The sequence below is a fragment of the Vulpes vulpes genome, chromosome 7 (genome assembly GCF_048418805.1).
Source record: "Vulpes vulpes isolate BD-2025 chromosome 7, VulVul3, whole genome shotgun sequence".
In the NCBI taxonomy this organism is placed as follows: Eukaryota; Metazoa; Chordata; class Mammalia; order Carnivora; family Canidae; genus Vulpes; species Vulpes vulpes.
Genome location: NC_132786.1, coordinates 17,116,605 through 17,133,738, shown reverse-complemented (window position 1 = coordinate 17,133,738; position 17,134 = coordinate 17,116,605). Strand labels below are relative to the sequence as shown.

General features: G+C 57.1%; 1 long non-coding RNA gene across 4 annotated transcripts; it reads right to left on the bottom strand.

Annotated features, from left to right (window-relative positions):
* Nucleotides 1-1,666: 1,666 nt before the first annotated feature.
* On the bottom strand, nt 1,667-16,942 carry LOC140599796 (uncharacterized). 4 transcript variants are annotated; one of them, XR_012002791.1, is made up of 6 exons: nt 15,960-16,942; nt 12,277-15,345; nt 10,199-11,839; nt 6,237-6,551; nt 5,445-5,573; nt 1,667-5,087 (listed from the first exon to the last, which is right to left on the bottom strand). It is a non-coding gene; the product is annotated as an uncharacterized lncRNA (long non-coding RNA). The 4 variants fall into 4 exon arrangements; XR_012002792.1 differs by having other exon boundaries at nt 6,237-6,529; XR_012002790.1 differs by having other exon boundaries at nt 6,237-11,839; nt 12,277-13,058; nt 14,997-15,345.
* Nucleotides 16,943-17,134: the final 192 nt, after the last annotated feature.

Here is a 17,134-nt window from a genome sequence, read left to right as displayed (position 1 = left end):
TGGGATCATGTTCTGGGCTGATGGCAGGTGCTAAACTGCTGAGCCACCCGGGCTGCCCCTGTGGGATGTGTATTTTAAAAAGATTGTATCTATTTATTTGAGAGAGAGAGAGAGAGGGAAAGAGAGCGCATGAGTGGGGAGGAGAGGCAGAGGGAGAAGCAGACACCCCGCCGAGCAGGGAGCCTGATGCGGAACTCGATCCCAGGACCCTGCGATCATGACCTGAGCTGCAGGCAGACACGTGACCAACTGAGCCCCCCAGGTGTCCCTATGGGGTGTGTTTTTACCATAATTTTCTAAAAAGAAGGCTTAGAGTTCAGAGAAGGAAGAGTGTCTGGGTGGGAAGAGCGGCAGAGCCTGGTGAGCTCGGCTGGGGCAAACCCCAGAGGAGTCGTGGTGGCTCTCCATGTAGGCGGCGAGATGCTGGGCACGGTGGCGTTTTTCGCATGAGGGTGGTAATGGGGCCGTGACATTGGTGAGCGGTCCCCGGTGGCTGTCGTGCTGAGTCCTGGGTGCCTGTGGGCTGCGCAGAGAAACCACCAGGGGAGCGCCGCCGCCACCGTGCTCAGGACCTCAGGATGCACCCTGTGAAATGTGCGCGTGCCTGGAGGAAGGCAGGTGGACACGTGGGGGGCAGGAAGCGGGAAGCACAGGGTTAGTGATCCACGGCGGCCTGGAGCCCTACCAGGGTCTCGGGTGGAGCGGACGGCGGGTCGGCTGCACCCACGGCCCAGCGGGACTCCCCGCAGACGCGCTGGCCCAGGCCGGTGGGGCCGAGCCCGCAGCACCCCAGGCTCCAGCGCCCCTCCACGGTGGCCACGGGGCTTGGCCGTGATCACTATGGAGACCAGACCCCAGAGCAGAGACCAGCGCTAGAGACAGGGAGGGACGGGTCACATAAATGTCATGCAAGGACTTGGTTGGGGCAGATGATACGCCTTGTGGTGACACAGGACGGGGCGGTGATCGAGGGGAAGGCCCCGATGGGCTGGGGTGTCCGGGAGTGTGGGTGCCCACCAGGTGAACCTGGTGGTTCAGTGCAGTCCCAGGGAGACCACCTATGGTTACTTTTTATGGAAAACAAGCTGGTTCTGAACTTCCCACAGAAATTCAAAGGGTTGCTAAGGACCAAGACGCTTTCAAGAAAGCAAAGTGGGGGTTTGGAGTAACAGGCCCACAGCACTGAACACGGAGCGAACCGGGGTAGGGGCGTGGACACACGGATGCCCAGGATAACAAAACTCAACTGGGCACGGGGGGGGGGAGGGGCTCAGCGGTGGAGCGTCTGCCTTGGGCTCAGGTCATGACCCCGGGGTCCCGGAATCGAGTCCCGTGTCGGGCTCCCTGCATGGAGCCTGCTTCTCCCTCTGCCTGGGTCTCTGCCTCTCTCCGTGTCTCTCAGGAATAAATAAATTAAATAATGGCCCCTGCAGGGGTCAATGACAAAAGGGAAATTATTGTTCATATATCTCCCTGGGTTGGTCCCCCTGCGGGGGAAGCCATGAGAGCGACGTTGCCCAGCTAATAAGTGTGTTTGCTGCACAGAATAAAGCCGGGGAGCAAGTTTGCACTGTCAGGACCACTTCTCTCCAGCTGGTCGGGTTCCAGGTGACTTGCCTTCCTTTCTCTTTCCCATGTATTTCAGGATTCACCACCTAAGTCAGACTTTTTACTTTTTAAAGATTTTATTAAAAAAAAATTTACATGTGCTGCTTTCTGGAAAAGAAGGACAATTTTATCATTCACATTTTTTTTTTCCCTAACTGATAAAGTTACATGTGGTTTTTCTTTTTGTGCCAATCGCCAAGTTCTGGTGTCTCTGCAGGATAGTAGCTGGCATGAAAATTGCTTCTCGGATTTCACTTTAAAAATGCATTAGGAGACATTCTACATAAATTCTGTAAAGAGAAACTGCATCTCATTCAAATAAACATCCCCCTTTCTGTGCTGTGATTCAGAATAATAGAGTCTCATGCTAATGAAAAGAAAATTGCCCCAGACGTCTGGCCGATAAAATACAAGTGATGATAAGCATCACGATAAACAGCAGAATCGACGTGGCTGGGGTTTTACTATAATACGGCCCTGGACAAACGTTCTGTCCCGAGTCCTTGAAGACGCAGGAAAGATGGGTGCTAATATGAAGATCGGGTGGTGACCCCTCAGGCTCATTAGATCCATCTCCACTGCCGCAAGAGCGGCTGGGGTGGGGACCCAGGGCTGCAGAGATCACATCCTCAGGGCTCCAGACACCTGGCTTTCACGCCCCTCCCTGAGATCCGCCCACAGACTGGCCACAGGCCCGGCAGGTGGGACCTGGGGTTCCCCAAAGTCGGACGCGACCCGAGTGACTCACGGGGGTGAAGGTGGGGCGGCTGGGGCCCCCTTGCAGACGGAGGGCTCACGGGCCAGGTTCTCGTGTCTCGGGGACACCAGAGGCTCCAGGACTGCGTGGGCGGTGGGGCAGGAGCTCACCCTGACCTCAGGCACTTCCCGGGGCAGACATGCAACCCGGAGGCAGGCGGGGGGGGGGGCGGGGGGGGGGCGGGTGGCGGCAGCTGCAGGGCCCAGCAGCCCCTCCTCATCTCTCCAGGGCCTTGGGCCCCAGGCTGGGGCCGCCCCCCCCCCAGCTCTGCTTCAGACTCAAGATGCCCTGCGAGCTCCCTGCCGCCGCCCAGGCCCCAGCTTGGACGTGCTTCCTCCCACCTGGCCACTGGGAGATGCTGCCTACTTGGCCTCCGGTCCATTGCTGGCCCGTGGACGCTGGGCCGTGCCCCTTGCCCCCACGCAGCCAACCCAGGCCAGATGTGCTAGTTTTTTCCCAGCTCAGAGCTGACCCTGTCCCCACCTGCCCAGGGCCACCCGCCAGCCTGCCCGCCCCCACCCCGTCCTGGGCCCTGGGGCACCTCGGGGAGCTCCTTCTGGCTTCCACAGCCTGCTCCCCCGCTCCGGTCACCCCGGCTTGGCTCCCTATGACCCCCCCCAGCACGGGGCCTGCGGGGACCGTCCACTTGTCCAGGAACACGTGCGTTTACTGCGTGCGGGGTGCCGGTGCGGGGGGCCCGGGGGCATGAGGCTCCCTGGGCAGCGGGGTAATGAGCGTGTGGCCCACGACCTGCTGCTCTCCCACCGCGACAGGACTTCTGGGGCGTCAGAGGACGTCCCCAGTGCGTGGACAGCCAGCCTCGGCCCTGAGTGCGGGTGCTGGTGTGCAGCCCTCGCTCCCAACTGCGGGCAGCGCCTGCAGACCCCGAAGGGCTGGGGGCAAGTGGCTCCTGCTCCAAGAGCCGCAGGCTCCTGTCACCACTTCCCACTGCGCCACAGCCGGAAGTCAGCAGTGAGCACCAAGGCCCCTGTGTCTCTGGGCCAATAAAACTTGGTTCAGGTTCACGGGATCCGCATCCCATGCGGTGCTCACGCTCCAGGAAGCAGTCTTCTCTGTGGATTTTCTTCAACCTTCTAAAGCCGTAGAGACACTCTTCATCCCCGGGCTGCGTGGCAAGGTGGTGGTGAGCTCGGCTGAGCCTGTCCTGTGATGACCCCCGCCCCTGCCCACCTCGTGGGAGGTCAGAGGGGGGCCCAGCCCCATCCCCAGGAGCCTGTTCACACCCCACTGGGCTGCGCCTGCCGCAGCTATGCAGCCTGCGGAGCAAAGCAGGGGATCTGGGGGCTCAGTGACACCGGGGCCACCTCGTCTCCTGCGGGGCTTGGTGTGACCTGGCTCCTGACCTCTCTTCAGAGGCCTGGCTATCCCTCCAGCCAGCAGTCTTCGATGACACAGGCTTCCACATTCTCATCAGGATCTTCGAAAGCTGTGACGCAGGACAGAAGGGCGACGCTCCCCAGCCAGCTGGTAGGGTCCTCCGGGCAGGACCCCTGTCCCATCGGGTGCTTCTGGGCATGCTCCCCAGGAGACCCCAGGCCCCTGGGTGGCAGGCAGTGCCCCTCCTCCCGCAGTGATGCTCACAGCTGCGGCAGCCAGTGACTGGGCCTCGGGAGCAGATGACCCCTGTCCCCTGTCCCCGGCACGAGAAGGGGCCACCAGCCGTCTCATTCCAGTGCTTGCTCTGTTACGCATTCAACAGACCTTTATTGGGTGCCTCCCATTGCCCACCCTAGGGGCACAGATTGGTGAAGCACACAAACATCTCTACCCCACAGCGTTTGTGTTCTAGAATCTTCCTCCACACTGTGGCAGGAAAACCTGGCTTCTCAAGGCACCGAGGACCTATGCTGGTGCTCATTAAATCCCTTGCCCACCCACCCAGCTGCAGCGGGGCTCCAGCGTCACCCTCCCCACCCGGGACACAGTTCGGGTCTCCTTGCAGGGTCCCTGAGGGTGTCCCGTGGCCCGTCACTCCATGGCCCTCCCCCGTCCCCCATGCTGGCCCATGTCTTTGCTCCCTGCCCGCGTCCTTCCCTGTCAAATCCCAGTGTAATGAACCAGGCCAAGCACAGCCAACCGCCAAGCACCCCCCACCCCCACCCAGGCAGGCCCTGCCTAGGCTCCCAGCTCCATCCGGGTCTTCGATGTGCCAGTGGACACCTGGGCAGACCCCAGGGTGTGTGGTCGACGGTGGCCGCCTGGCAAGACACGCTGAGTTATTTGCTTTCTGCGGCCGGGCCTCTACCGGCAAGTGAGACACAGCTCAGACTCACGCCTGCAGAGCTCAGTTTGATCAGCTTTTTCTTGGTGGATGATAAATACTGAACTAATTTAAATCAAATCAAACTGTGAATGTGTGTGGAACTTCATTAGCATCCAGGTGACTTGCCAGGCCTGATGGGAACTGCGAAGATCAATGAGACGTGGTTACTGGTCTCAGGGGAGCGGCAGCCACACTGCCAGCTTGTTACTCCATGACTAGTTAGCGTCAGTCCTATGCCCAGGGCAACGGCGACAGGTGGTACCTGGACCAGGGTGACGGGAGCCTGTCCACATGCAGGAGGGACGGCGTGGGGAGATGAGGCGTGCTGTTTCTGCACCAACGGGCCCCGTGCAGTTCTCGGGGCTCCCAGAATGTCTTGGGGCTGGGGCTGGACGAGCCACGGGGCAGGATGCACGTCTGGAAAATGCACCTATCCTTCTGAGTATAAGAATAGAAAATAAAGCAAAAAAAAATCTAAGGAACGTTTAACTTGTCAATAATATTTCCACCCAGAGATAACCATAGTTATCAGTTTTGTCTTTTTCCTGCTTTTCAAAAATTTTATGTAGCATGTAGAATTTTCACATATTAAAGACTGCTCTAAAGGATAACGTCACTGACTGCACAGCATGCGTGGCCAGTGTGCCACAGTGCCTTTGCACACCCATCTGTTGATGGGCATTTACATCATTGAATTCTATTCCGACAATTCACACTTGTGAGAACTTCCTCCTACAGAAACATTTCCTCTCACTTTCACTTTCTCCTCGAATAAACTCCCAGAAGTGGGATTACCTGTCAAAGCTGAGGGCAAAACTCTTTTCCCTTTGGCGCTTGCTTCCCATGAAGGAAATACCAGGTGTCTCCTCCAAACAGGTGTGGAGGTCTCTTCTGGTTTGAATCACCAGCGTTGAACATCGGCACCTGCGTGTGTGTGAAAGCATGTGTGTGTGAGTTTGAGTTCCTGAGTGCGAGTTTGTGTTCATGAATGTGTGTGCACATGCACGTGTGAGAGCTTGCGCATGTGTGCATCTGTGTGTGCATGTGTGAACATGTGCACAAGTGCATACATATGAGCATGTGCACGAGTCTGCATGCACATGTGTGCATTTGGGTGTGTGAGCATATGCATGTGAGCACATGCAGGTAAGCATGTGTGTGCAAGCATGTGAGTGCATGCAAGCATGTGCACATGGAAGCACGTGAGTGTGTACACATGTGTGAGAGCATTGTGTGTATGCACAGTTATGTGCACGCACGTGAGCATATGCATGAGTGGTGAGTGGGTGCATGTGAGCATGTGCATGCGAGTGCGTGCAGGAGTGTATGAGTGAGCCAAAAGGAATCGCAGAACAGGATGCACATGACCCCGCTCTGCAGAGACCGCGGGGGACTGAGCTGTTCTGTGGTCCTTTCCCAATGCCAAAATCCACCTCCCCTCTGTCCGCGAGGTCATCACGTGTAGACAGTGACATGACTCCAGTGACGCTGACGTACTGGGGCTTGGGTCACTCTCCTCGCGCACCCTACACCCCGGCTGCTCCTGAAGTTCGGGAGAACACTGCAGATCCGATCCTGGCTGCTAACCTGCCCGGTGCCTCCTGTGCCTGCCTCCCCCTGCGTCTCTGGACTTAATGCCGCTCTGGCGTCACCTGTACAGGGTCTCGGTCGGTCACGTCACAGTCGTTTCTGTAACTGAGTTGCAGGCTGCCTTCTTTCTAATAGGTCATGACAGTTAAAAACCAGTAAGCGAGTACCTGTAGGTCAACATGGCAAAGCAAATTTGTGCTTTAAAATCCTCTGTTCTCGCAACAGAAGAACTAGGACGTGTAAGAGGGAGAGCAAGACGGAACAAGCCTCCACACGACAGGCGTGTGTCTCTGTGGACAAGAAGAGAGCCCGCTGGGGGGCATTTCTAGTGACTGCTGGGCCCAGGGGTCGCTGGGCACCAGTGGGGGCAGCCCGTGCGGGCTGGGCCTCGGCCTCCCCCTGCTCGTGCTCCGGGCAAGAGGGGCTGCACCGCGCACCCAGGGCCTGGGGGGGGGGCTCAGCACCGCCGGCCCGCGGGGGAGCCACGTCGTCACCAGGTTGCGTGGGCCGAGGGGACCGGCTGACGGCCAGAACCCCGAGATCCCCACGTGGGCTGGCGGAGGTGGCTGAGGGCACGTGATCACAGGAGGAGAGAGAGAAAAATACCCGCCCTCACCAGCTGTGCCCGAAAACCCAAGCTCCGGGCCGTGTGAAGGGACCAACCCTCACAAATGCGGCAGCAGGTGCTGTAAATCACAGGCCTGGGGGGTGCGCGGCCAGATGGGCTCTCTTTCCTCACACTCCATCGGGTGTGCAAAATCGGGCGTGTTGCAATTTGCGTTGTGCATTCTGTTCTTTCCAGGGGTAACATGGTAGTACATGCGAGGGGCTGAACCGTGTCCCCCAGGACCCACCTCGGGAAGCCCGAACCCCCGGACCTCAGGTATGACGGTTTGCAGATGGGGTCAGTGATGGAGGTACAATGAGGCCACTGGGGTGGGCTCTAATCCCATAGGACTGGCGTCCTCGTGGGAAGGGGACATCAGGACACAGACCAGCAGAGAGGACAGCCACGTGGGGACACAGGGAAGACACGGGCCCATGAGAGGCCCGAGAGACCAGCTGGAGCCAGCGGGACACCTGGGGACCCAGCCAAGGGCAGCCGAGGGCCTCGGGTTCTTGCTTTCTCTCTTTGGCTTTTTCTTCTGTTGCTGCAGACCATTTTCAAGTAACTTCCAAGAAAGGTGCAAACCCAGATGCTTCTGGAAGCTTCTGTGCGTCTGGCGGTCCCACGGCGGGCCCTCAGTGTGGCTCCTGCCCGGGTGCAGAGCTCCGCCTGGGCCTCCCTAGGAGTCCAGAATTTCCAGGGACCCTTCGGCTGTCTGCTCAGGTCTAGGCCCTCTGCCAGCGACCTGCGTGTTTTCGTGGAAGCTCCTAGAATCCTGCCTTTATCCTTGGCATCTCCCAGGCAGTTACACAAGAGGTGGACTCTGTGGGTCTCTTCCCATCAGTGCCGTCACCTCCGGGTGGCCTCCAGGACTTCAGCTTCTCCGTGTTACCCCAGGGACTGAGCAGAACCCCTCTGTCCAGCTGAGGCCGTCCTGCCCCGACGTTCTGTCTGGTTTTAGCCTCCCCTCTCGTACTTTCTCGGGCAGCTCTCAGACCCGTTTTTACCCGAACACTTGGTTTCTTTTCCAAAAGGTCGCTCTCATTCTCCAAGTGTCCCTTTGTGTGGTATCTGGTTTTTATGTCTCTTCCTCTTCCCAAATAGCTCTGAAAGCACAAACTCAAGATGCTTTGGGAAGAGCTCTTCTGTCGCCGAGCAGTGGAGGGGGGTCCCTCCTGGCCTCACCCTCTGCTGTGGGCTCTCCCCCGGGTCCCTCCCGAGCCATGAATGGCCTCCTTCGGGCCATGAGAGCACAGGCCCAGCTTCCAGAGGCCCTGGAGTTCCCCACAAGCTCCATTCTTTGGCGGCGGGGGGGGGGGGGGGGGCCTTCTGGTTCTGCCTTTTGGTGAGGGGGTCGGGTAGGCCCAACCTGTCAGGGCACCAGGGTGACAGGGTGACAGCATGGGGAGACACTGAGGGACCTGACGGCATGGTTGCTGGCGCCGCTGCTGGGTGTTTGTGCCACCCCATGCCTGGCTTCAGTATTTGTTGACCTCCATGTGCCCACCTTGACCTCCGCGTGCCCACCTTGACCTCCGTGTCCCGGGCAGACCTCCAGCTTCTGCTGTGACTCACCTCGCTCTGTCCCTGCGCACACGCACCCGTCAGCTTGCCTCAGGCCACCCACTCGCCTGGGCACACCTTTCCTTCCCTCTTTGCTGGGTGTGTTCTCTTTGCTGTGCAGCCAGGGGGCGAGGTGGCACTGACCCCAGAGGAATGAAGGCGTAGGCATGTGGGCCTTTGCTGCCTCGAGTATGGATGACAAAACAGCATCTCCTCGGGGCTCCAGTTTACATGTCTCGGCTCACTTTGCTTCCCATCTGTGCCGGTCACCTGTATCCCCTTGGGATAGGACGCTTTGCACCCTGGCTTCATGATTTTCTTGACTCGTATGAGCTCTTTACATGTAGAAAGCCGTTCACCCCTCTCCCCTTATTTGCCGCCAATGCTGTTCACAGTGTGACTTAGGAATATGAAGGAGAGAAAACCCGTGGTGACAACTGCGCCCTGACCAGTCCCTGCCTTATTTGTGCCTCAGCCAGGACCCCAAAGCCGTTCACGGATCCCCTTGAACTTAACCCGAATGTCTCCTGCAAACCATTTTGGGAGCCCCACCTGGCCTCCTCCCACCTCTGCAGAGTAGAACAGAAGCCAGGTCGGCCCTGGGGGCATCCAGATGCCCGGGGGACAATGGTCTGTGCTCCCTGGAATTACCGTGACTTGAAACTTGATGTTTTTGTATCTGTAAGAATCAGGTGGAGCCAACCTGCTTCTCGGGAAAGCCACTTGACGGCCTTCCGTGTGACTGCATGTGGGCCGCCTACATGAACCAGCTACGTGTCTGCCCAGCGGAGCTTTGAAAGCGGCTCCGACTCCTTCAGTTGTTCTCTACAAGCAAACAGAACTATGCCCAGAAAGCCCACCAGCCTAAAGTACTCCCGATGTCACCACAGCACGATGGTCAGCTTTCTGCCCTTAGAGCCCACCTGTGAGCGTTGTCATCCTGTGTGTCAAGTGGGTCTGCACCACCTCCCTCCCAGTTACCAGGCGGATCCAACGAGGCGACCCCTGCATCTGGCAGCTCGGGCCCCTTCACCGGGCACTGGGGGCCAGCAGCTGGAACAGCATCCGTCGTCCCCTGGTGCTGGACATCCGAGATCCAGGGGGGGAGGGGGTCCCTCCCAAGGCCTCCCCTGGGCGAGCAGATAGTCGTGTCCTCCCCAGGTCCTCTCGGGGTCGTCCCTCAGTGCAGGTCTGCGTCCTGACATCCTCTTCTGATGAGGACGTGGTCACACTGGAGCAGGGCCCACCCTAGTGACCTCGTTTACCTCATCACCTCCTTAAAGACCCCTCTCCACATACAGACCCATTCTGAGGTCCTGAGAGGTAGAGAGGAGACACGATCCAGCCCCCCACGCCTGTGTAGGTACCTCCTAGGATTTAGTGTGCAATATGTGCCTTCTACCTGTCTGCAGGTATCTGGAAAGAGTCCCTAAAGGGGTGATGTAAGGGAAACAGGGTATCCAGGTCCCCGTCCCCAGAGCTGGTGACCATCAGAGCAAGGGCTGCGGTCGGTGTGCTCGTGGCCCAGGAGCCAGGCCTGTAGCACCTGGCAACATGGTCCCCCTTCCCCCGGAGCGCTCGGCATCAATATTTGCTGCTGCTGAATCATCACGGGGCTGTGGTGCCCCTTGGAGCAGATTTCCCCAATCTTCCCTAAAACAGCAGCAGGCTGGCGACTCATGAAGTTTTGTAACTGAGGGCCTGTCAGGTTTTGTAACTGAGGGCCAAGCTGGGGTGGGAGGGGCTGCTGCTGGCCCACACGCTTAGAGGGAGCAGGGCCTCGGCTTACCCAGCCCGTGGCTCTGGCTCCCGGAGCCTCGCACGCCTGCTCTGCCTTCGTCGTGGCGGCCCCGTGCTGCACTGGCCTCAGCGAGCGTCGGAACACACCAGGGCCCAGGGAGGATTCTGGCCCCGACCCCTCGCTGTCTTGCTGTGTGACCAGAGGGGGGGTCCCTGCCAGCAGGAGCCTTGGGGTCCCCGCCAGGGAAACAGGGAAGCTGGCCTCTGAGGGCTTGTGGGGTTGCTGCCCAGGAGGGTGGCGTTGGCGCCAGCCCTGCCCCTCCCCGGTGGGCAGAAGCGGGTTCTGGGGTGATGCTGGGTCTCGATGGGAGTTTACTTGGGTCCCCTTCGTACTGGGAGCTCGGCAATTGTCTCAGGGGACAAAGCCTTGAAATCCTTGAGGAAACTCCTTCTGAGTGAATGAGTTGCCTTCCTCTCCAATTTTGTTCAGCGGTAAGGGAATGTTGTCCGTGTGAGGAGAACTTGGCTTCAGGGGGGTCTGTCTCTGGGGCCTGCAGATGAGGGCTCCTCGTTTCTCCTGTAAAAGCGGCATGTGGTGCCTCGCAGGGGGCGGCCGGGCCGGCTGAGCTCAGGGTGGCGAGCCACGTGATTGTCCTACCCCTGGTCTCTGGGGCCCCTCCACACTGTGTCCCAGGGTGGCCGCAGCAGTGAGCACTCCCAGCAAGCACGGGGCCGCCCCTGTCTCTGCATTTCCGCCAGCACCAACCTGGCGACTTTCTAGAGGCCGGTCATCCTGACAGGTGTGAAGGGACATCTGTGCGTTTGATTTGCGTTTCCCTGGTGGTGAGTGATGTTGAGAGTCTTTTCACGGGCCCATGGGCCATCTGGATTGGCTGTCTTCTTTCTAGGCACTTTGCCCATTTGTAAATGCTTTTTGTTTGTTTGCTATTAAATTATATAATTTCCTTACATATTCCAGATATCATCCACTTATTAAATGTATGGTTTGCAAATATTTTCTCCCCTTCCACCGGCTGCCTTTTCGTTCTGTTGCCTGCGCTGTGCAGAAGCTTTCTCGTGTGATATAGTCCCACTTGTTTATTTTTGCTTTCGTTGCCTTTGCTTTTGGTGTCAGATCCAAGAAATCACTGCCAAGACCGATGTCGAGGAGTTTTTCCCGATATGTTCTTCTATGAGCTTTATGGTTTCAGGTTTCACGTTCAAGTCTTTAATCCATTTCGAATAGATTTTTATGTGTGATACACCCCACGTTTGCTGTAGGTTTGTCCACAATCGCCAAGATATGGAAACAGCCTGAGCATCCATTGACGGGCAAATGGATAAGGAAACTGGTCCATGTACTACTAAGTATGATAGAAAACACATATGTGATGGGATGTAGTCACCCATATAAAGAAGGAAATCCTACCGTTTGCAACAACGTGGATGAACCCAGGGGTATTATCCTCAGCGTAGGAAGCCAGAGAAGGGTAAACCCTGCCTCGGGTCACTTACACGTAGAATCTAGATAAAAAGGTTGAACTCACAGAGGCAGTATAACCGTGGTGCCTCGGGCTGGGGGTGGTGGAAGGGGGGTGTCGGCCAAAGGAAACCAACTTCCAGTCACAAAGTCAGCACGTGGGGGAGACGGTGCAGCACGGTGACCACGGCCAGCAGCGTGTGCTACACCCTGGAAATGGGTAGAGGAAGTGGATCGGGGATGTTACCACCAAGAGAAAAAAAGAAGGTGACGCTGTGAAGTGATGTGTTAATTAACCTGCTTGTGATTATTTCAGCGTGTAAGTCTATCAAATCATCACAGCGTACACTTTAAATAGATTACAATTTTGTCAATTATACCTCAATAAAGCTGGAAAAAAACAGCAACGTCAACAGACACTCAAACTTCATCACTTTCTAATTATGTTATCACTTCTTACTATTTTCTTGAGGGTATTTCTGCAGCAATTGCATCCATAGGGCGAACATGCTCTACAAAGGCGCTATGTACGTTCTTTTATCCCTGTTATTCTTTCTGAGAGGTGATTGTGAAGCTTTTACAAGTGCACAGCTGATTCTACTCTTAAAACACCGTAGGTCATTGAAAAAAAAAAGAAAAAAACCCACCTTAGGTCGCTTTCTTGCTTGGGAATTGTCATCGGCCTTTCTCTGCTACGAGGGGAGCAGTCAATCTTGGTGGATCATCCGGGAACCCCTGTACAATGGCCCCAGCTCCTTGCCCTCTGCTACCATCCGTAAATGTTTTCTTCTCCGCATATATGTTCATTCCAGTCCCATGAAAGTCTAATGGATGATAACTTCTAGCCCTGCCCCCACTCAAGGGCTAATTGCTGTAGTACAGCTGCTACTATCTTAAGTTGAGGATTAAGGAGACGTGTACGGGTGCCCAGTGGTGAGGGTTAATTTTATGTAGCTTGGCTAGGATATGATGCTGTTTTGGTTAAAAAAAATATATATATATTGCTGTGAAGATATTTTTTAGATGTGGTTAACAGGTACATCATGCACTCTGCTCCTGAGTAGAGCAACGAGCCGTCCTCAATGTGGGAGGGCCTGGTCCAGTGAGGTGAAGGCCCTCAGAGCACAGACCTAGGTCTCCTGCAGCAGAAGAAGCCCTGCCTGAGGTTCCTGCTCACTGACCCACTGTGCAGACCTGGGTAGAGCCACACTCACAGGAGCCAATTCCTGAAAATCTCTCTCTGGCTGCCGACATCCTGTTAGTTCTGCTTTTCTGGAGAACCGTGATGAATACATCAAGGAAAGCTCACTGAGCTGTACAGGGAAACGATGGAGGAAGAAAGAGGCAGAAGCGCTGGACAGTGTCAATGTGTGAAACGTGTGTGCCTGGACCACCAAACGCAGAATTCCGTATCTGGAGAAGTAATCCTCTAAAATGGAAGGACAAGTAGGTAATTTCTAAGACAAAGTGGAGGGAACCCATTGCCACCAGCCACGGCAGGAGAATGTTAGAAGGGATCCTCCAGGTAGCAGATCATCAGATCCTCGCCTCCTCGTGGTGTCGGGAAGGCTGCTGGACAGGCTGTGGCTCAAGGCGTTGTTCTTAGGTGATCTGAAGACTAATTGTTTTTCAAACCAATAGCAACAATGTGTAGGGTGACTAAGTGAAAGAAATGATATCAAGGCAAAGGGACAATTTGGGGACAGGCAGCGCCTCTGTGCGCGTGGAGCTGTAGGGTATCACTTTGAAGGTGAGCTAGGATTAGTTAAAACTGCACAGTGTAATCTCTAAGGCAACAACTCAAATTATAAAAAGAAGTATAAATGCAATGCTAAGAAAATATAATACCCAACCCTATAAAATGCTCGCAAAACCACAAAAGGCACAATATGAAGGGGGGAAAAGAGGACGTAAGCAATAATATGAATAAAAACTGTCATGAAGATAGTAGATATCGATCCAACCATGTTGATAATCATTTTTTTTTGTTTTTTTGATAAAAAAAACATGAAAAGTCTAATGGATGATAAAAAAAAAAGAAAAAAAACCACCTTAGGTCGCTTGATTGAGACAATTTGGAGACAGAGATTCACAGAGTGAACTGCCGGAACCCAACTGTATATTGTCTGCGGGAGATCCTTATTAAAGTAGATATTTAGGTTGATTTAAAGAAAGACACGGAGAAAGAACTGCCATCCTGCTCATCAGACACTGATCGAAAGAAAGCTGGGGGAACTGTATTAATTTCAGACGATATTGACTTTAGAACAAGAAACAGGATCAAGGATGAAGAGCAACATAAGGATAAAGGAGCTGATCCTCCCAGAAGCCACAGTAGCACTAAACACATATGCACCCAACAATCTGTGAAAAGTACATCAGAACACATAAGGCAAACAGAACCGTGTGGAGAGGTGTGCAGACCCACACCTGCGGTTGGAGACCCAATGCCCTCTGACTGATGCAGCAGTCGGGCCAGGGTGCGTCCAGTGCAGAGGCCTGCAGAGCAGTGACCACCTGGGTCTGACTGACACCTACGGAGTTCTCCACCCAACAGCGGAACATGCGGAGCGCTCAGCGCAACAAACCACATTCTGGGCCATACAACACACCTTAGCTGATTTAAAAGACTAGAAACCAAACCAAGTAGGTGCTCAGACAACAGAGGAATTAAACTTGAAGTGAATAACAGGGAAATGGATGGAAAAATCCCCAAATATATGGAGAGTAAGGAACGTGCTTTCAATAATCCATAAATCAAAGAAAACTCCAGAGAAACTGCAAAATATTTCAAACCAAATGAAAATGAAAATTATCAAAATTTGTTGGAAGCAGTGAGAACAGTGCTTACTGGGAGATTTTTCATATAGGAGAAAAGTCTTAAATCAATAATCTGAGCCACAGGACTCAAGCTCAAGAACCTACAACCAAAGAGCAAAATGACCCGAGAGCAAGCAGAAGGAGGTAGAAACGACAAGAACAGAAATCAGTGAAATGAAAACTATAAAAGCAACAGGGAAGGCATCCCCCACATACACAATGCACACCCACAACCACATACATGCATGTGCACACCCACCCACATGCGTGCACACACGCATGCGCACACCCCCAACCACACACACATGCACACACACAACCACATGCATGCATGCGCACACCCACACCCACATACACGTATGCACACCCATGTGCACACCCACAACCATGTATGCTCACACATGCATGCCTACACACCCATGGCTCACTAGACCCACATGCATATACCCACACCCTCCACTCCCCCAACACATGCACACACAACCTACACCCCCACACACAGACACCTGCACTCACACCCCACTTATACACATGTGTGCACACAGACCCTTGCACATCCTGCTCTCCTCTGGCCTTCCAAGAGCTGGGATTCCTTGCAGTCCTCTGGCATCTCCCCTTCCCACCACGTGGAGGTTCTGCTTGGAAGGACCAGGCTCTTCTCTGTTGCACCGGAGCTGGAGGGCCCTGTGTCCAGAGCAGTGTGGGTTTGGAAAGCGGAGGGCAGGGCAGTCCTGAGGAGCCTGTGTGCTGAGGCCGCGGGCGTGGGGCAGGTGTTCGGAGGCCAGAAGCTCAGGGCTGCAGAGTGTGCAGCAGTCCCTTCAGCCCGGGGCCGCACGTCCTGAGCGCTGCTGTGTCCGTTGGTGGCAATGACCATGGGGGCAGCGAGGACCAGTAACCTGCCGGGAACCCCTGTGATTGTGCAGCCAGGTGCCACCGCTCTGCAGGTGGTGACTGGGGCAGTGGGCCGAAAGCGGCCAGGGCAGGGGCCTTGCTCCCTGGGACCCCTGCCTGGAGCCCCCCTGGGGGATCGCTGCAGCAAGGGAGGCCAGAGCATGGTGCGTGAGGGGTGTGGACGCCCTGCTCCTGTGGCTTGGCCCAGCCTGCGCCAGGTGCCAGGTGGGGCAGCAGTGGGCATGGCTGCTCTGACGTGGCTGTGGAGCAACGAGGAGGGCAGCGCCGGGGGCCCGAGTGGGCAGCGGGATGGGGCGGCTGCGAGGGCTGGGTTTCCTCACGGGGGGAGGGCGATGGCACGGGCGAGCAGGGTTTCGGGGCGCCCTCCTCCACAGGCCGGCCTCCTGGCGGGGACCCAGAGGCCCGATGAGAGAGGCAGCAGATTATGCCGGGCCTTCCCTGGCCGGCCCTGTGGCTCCTGCCCCCTGCCCTGTGGCCCTGCCAACCTGTGGGCCTTGGAGTGCTCATCTGGACCCTGATACGCCCTGCCCCAGCCCAGGTGGGGTGTCTCCCACCCCCCGCAGTTCCCCATGCGAACTCCCCCCATCCCCGGTCATACCTGTCGGCATGTGACCTCCGGGCATCACCCCCATCACTGGTGGCTGGTTAGGTGGCCGACGCTGAGGGTGCCCTGCGGCCCGCTGGGGAGGGCTGTGCCTGACCACGGGGTGTGGGCGATGCCAGGAGGGAGGGGAGCGCCGGCCGGCAGGTGGGGGTGCGGGGAGGCCCCGGGCCGGGTGTATGCAGAGCGCCAGGCAGAGGAGCACCCCCGCCGGCCCGCTGGACACGGACTCCTCCTGCACGCGGGCAGCTTCACCAGCGCTCACGGGGCTGACCAGCCAGGGGGCCTCAGTTTCCCAGGGTGGATCATAGTGGCGGGGGGGAAGGGAAGGAGTGATTAGGTGCGTGTAGGGCGGTAACCTGGGCCCCGCCGCTCTGCTGTCCACTTCTCCCCTGGCCCGACGGACTCCTGCTGGCCCGTGTTCCACCTCTGGCCCAGGGCAGGGCAGCCCGTGGGGTCCCGACCTCCCACTCTGTGCCTCTGAGCGGGGTGCCCACATGGGGGCTGTGGGGCGCCGGGCTGGGGGGGCACGTGGCTCGCCGGTCCCCTTGCTGCCAAACACATGGTTGTGGCTGGGCGGGGGCATGGGGAGGCCAGACGGGTCGTGTGTCAGCCCGGAAAAGACGTGTGCTCCGCGCGGGGACCTGTCAGCGTGTGGGGGGGGTGGGAAGGCGCCCACGACGGCACCCGGGGCACGTGAAGGAGCACCTTAACCTTGCAGAACCCCATCCGTGCCCTCTCGCACCCGTGCTACCTGCCGCCCCCGACTCGTGGCTTCAGGAACAACTGGCACGAGCTGAGCCCCGTCTGAGCAGGTGGCCTGAGCAGACGCCCCAGGACGCGGCACGGGCCCCCGAGGGCCGCGCCGCCCCTGCTGCCCCGGGCCCGGTGGGAGGCTGCTGCAGGCTCACGGCACCTGGGAGGTGCTTCTGTGGGAGGTGCTTCTCCCCACCCCGTGTCCCCCTGCTGCCCCGGGCCTGGTGGGAGGCTGCTGCAGGCACCACAAAAGCACCTCCCCGGTGCCGTGAGCCTGCTTCAGGCTAGGAGCGCTCCAGCGAGGGCTCAGTGGTGGGCTCCCAGGACTGGAGATGACCAGGGTCGCATCAGCTCGGCCGGGCCGGTCACAGGGCAGGGAGCGGGTCACACGGGGACTCAGGTGGCTTCCGGGGACC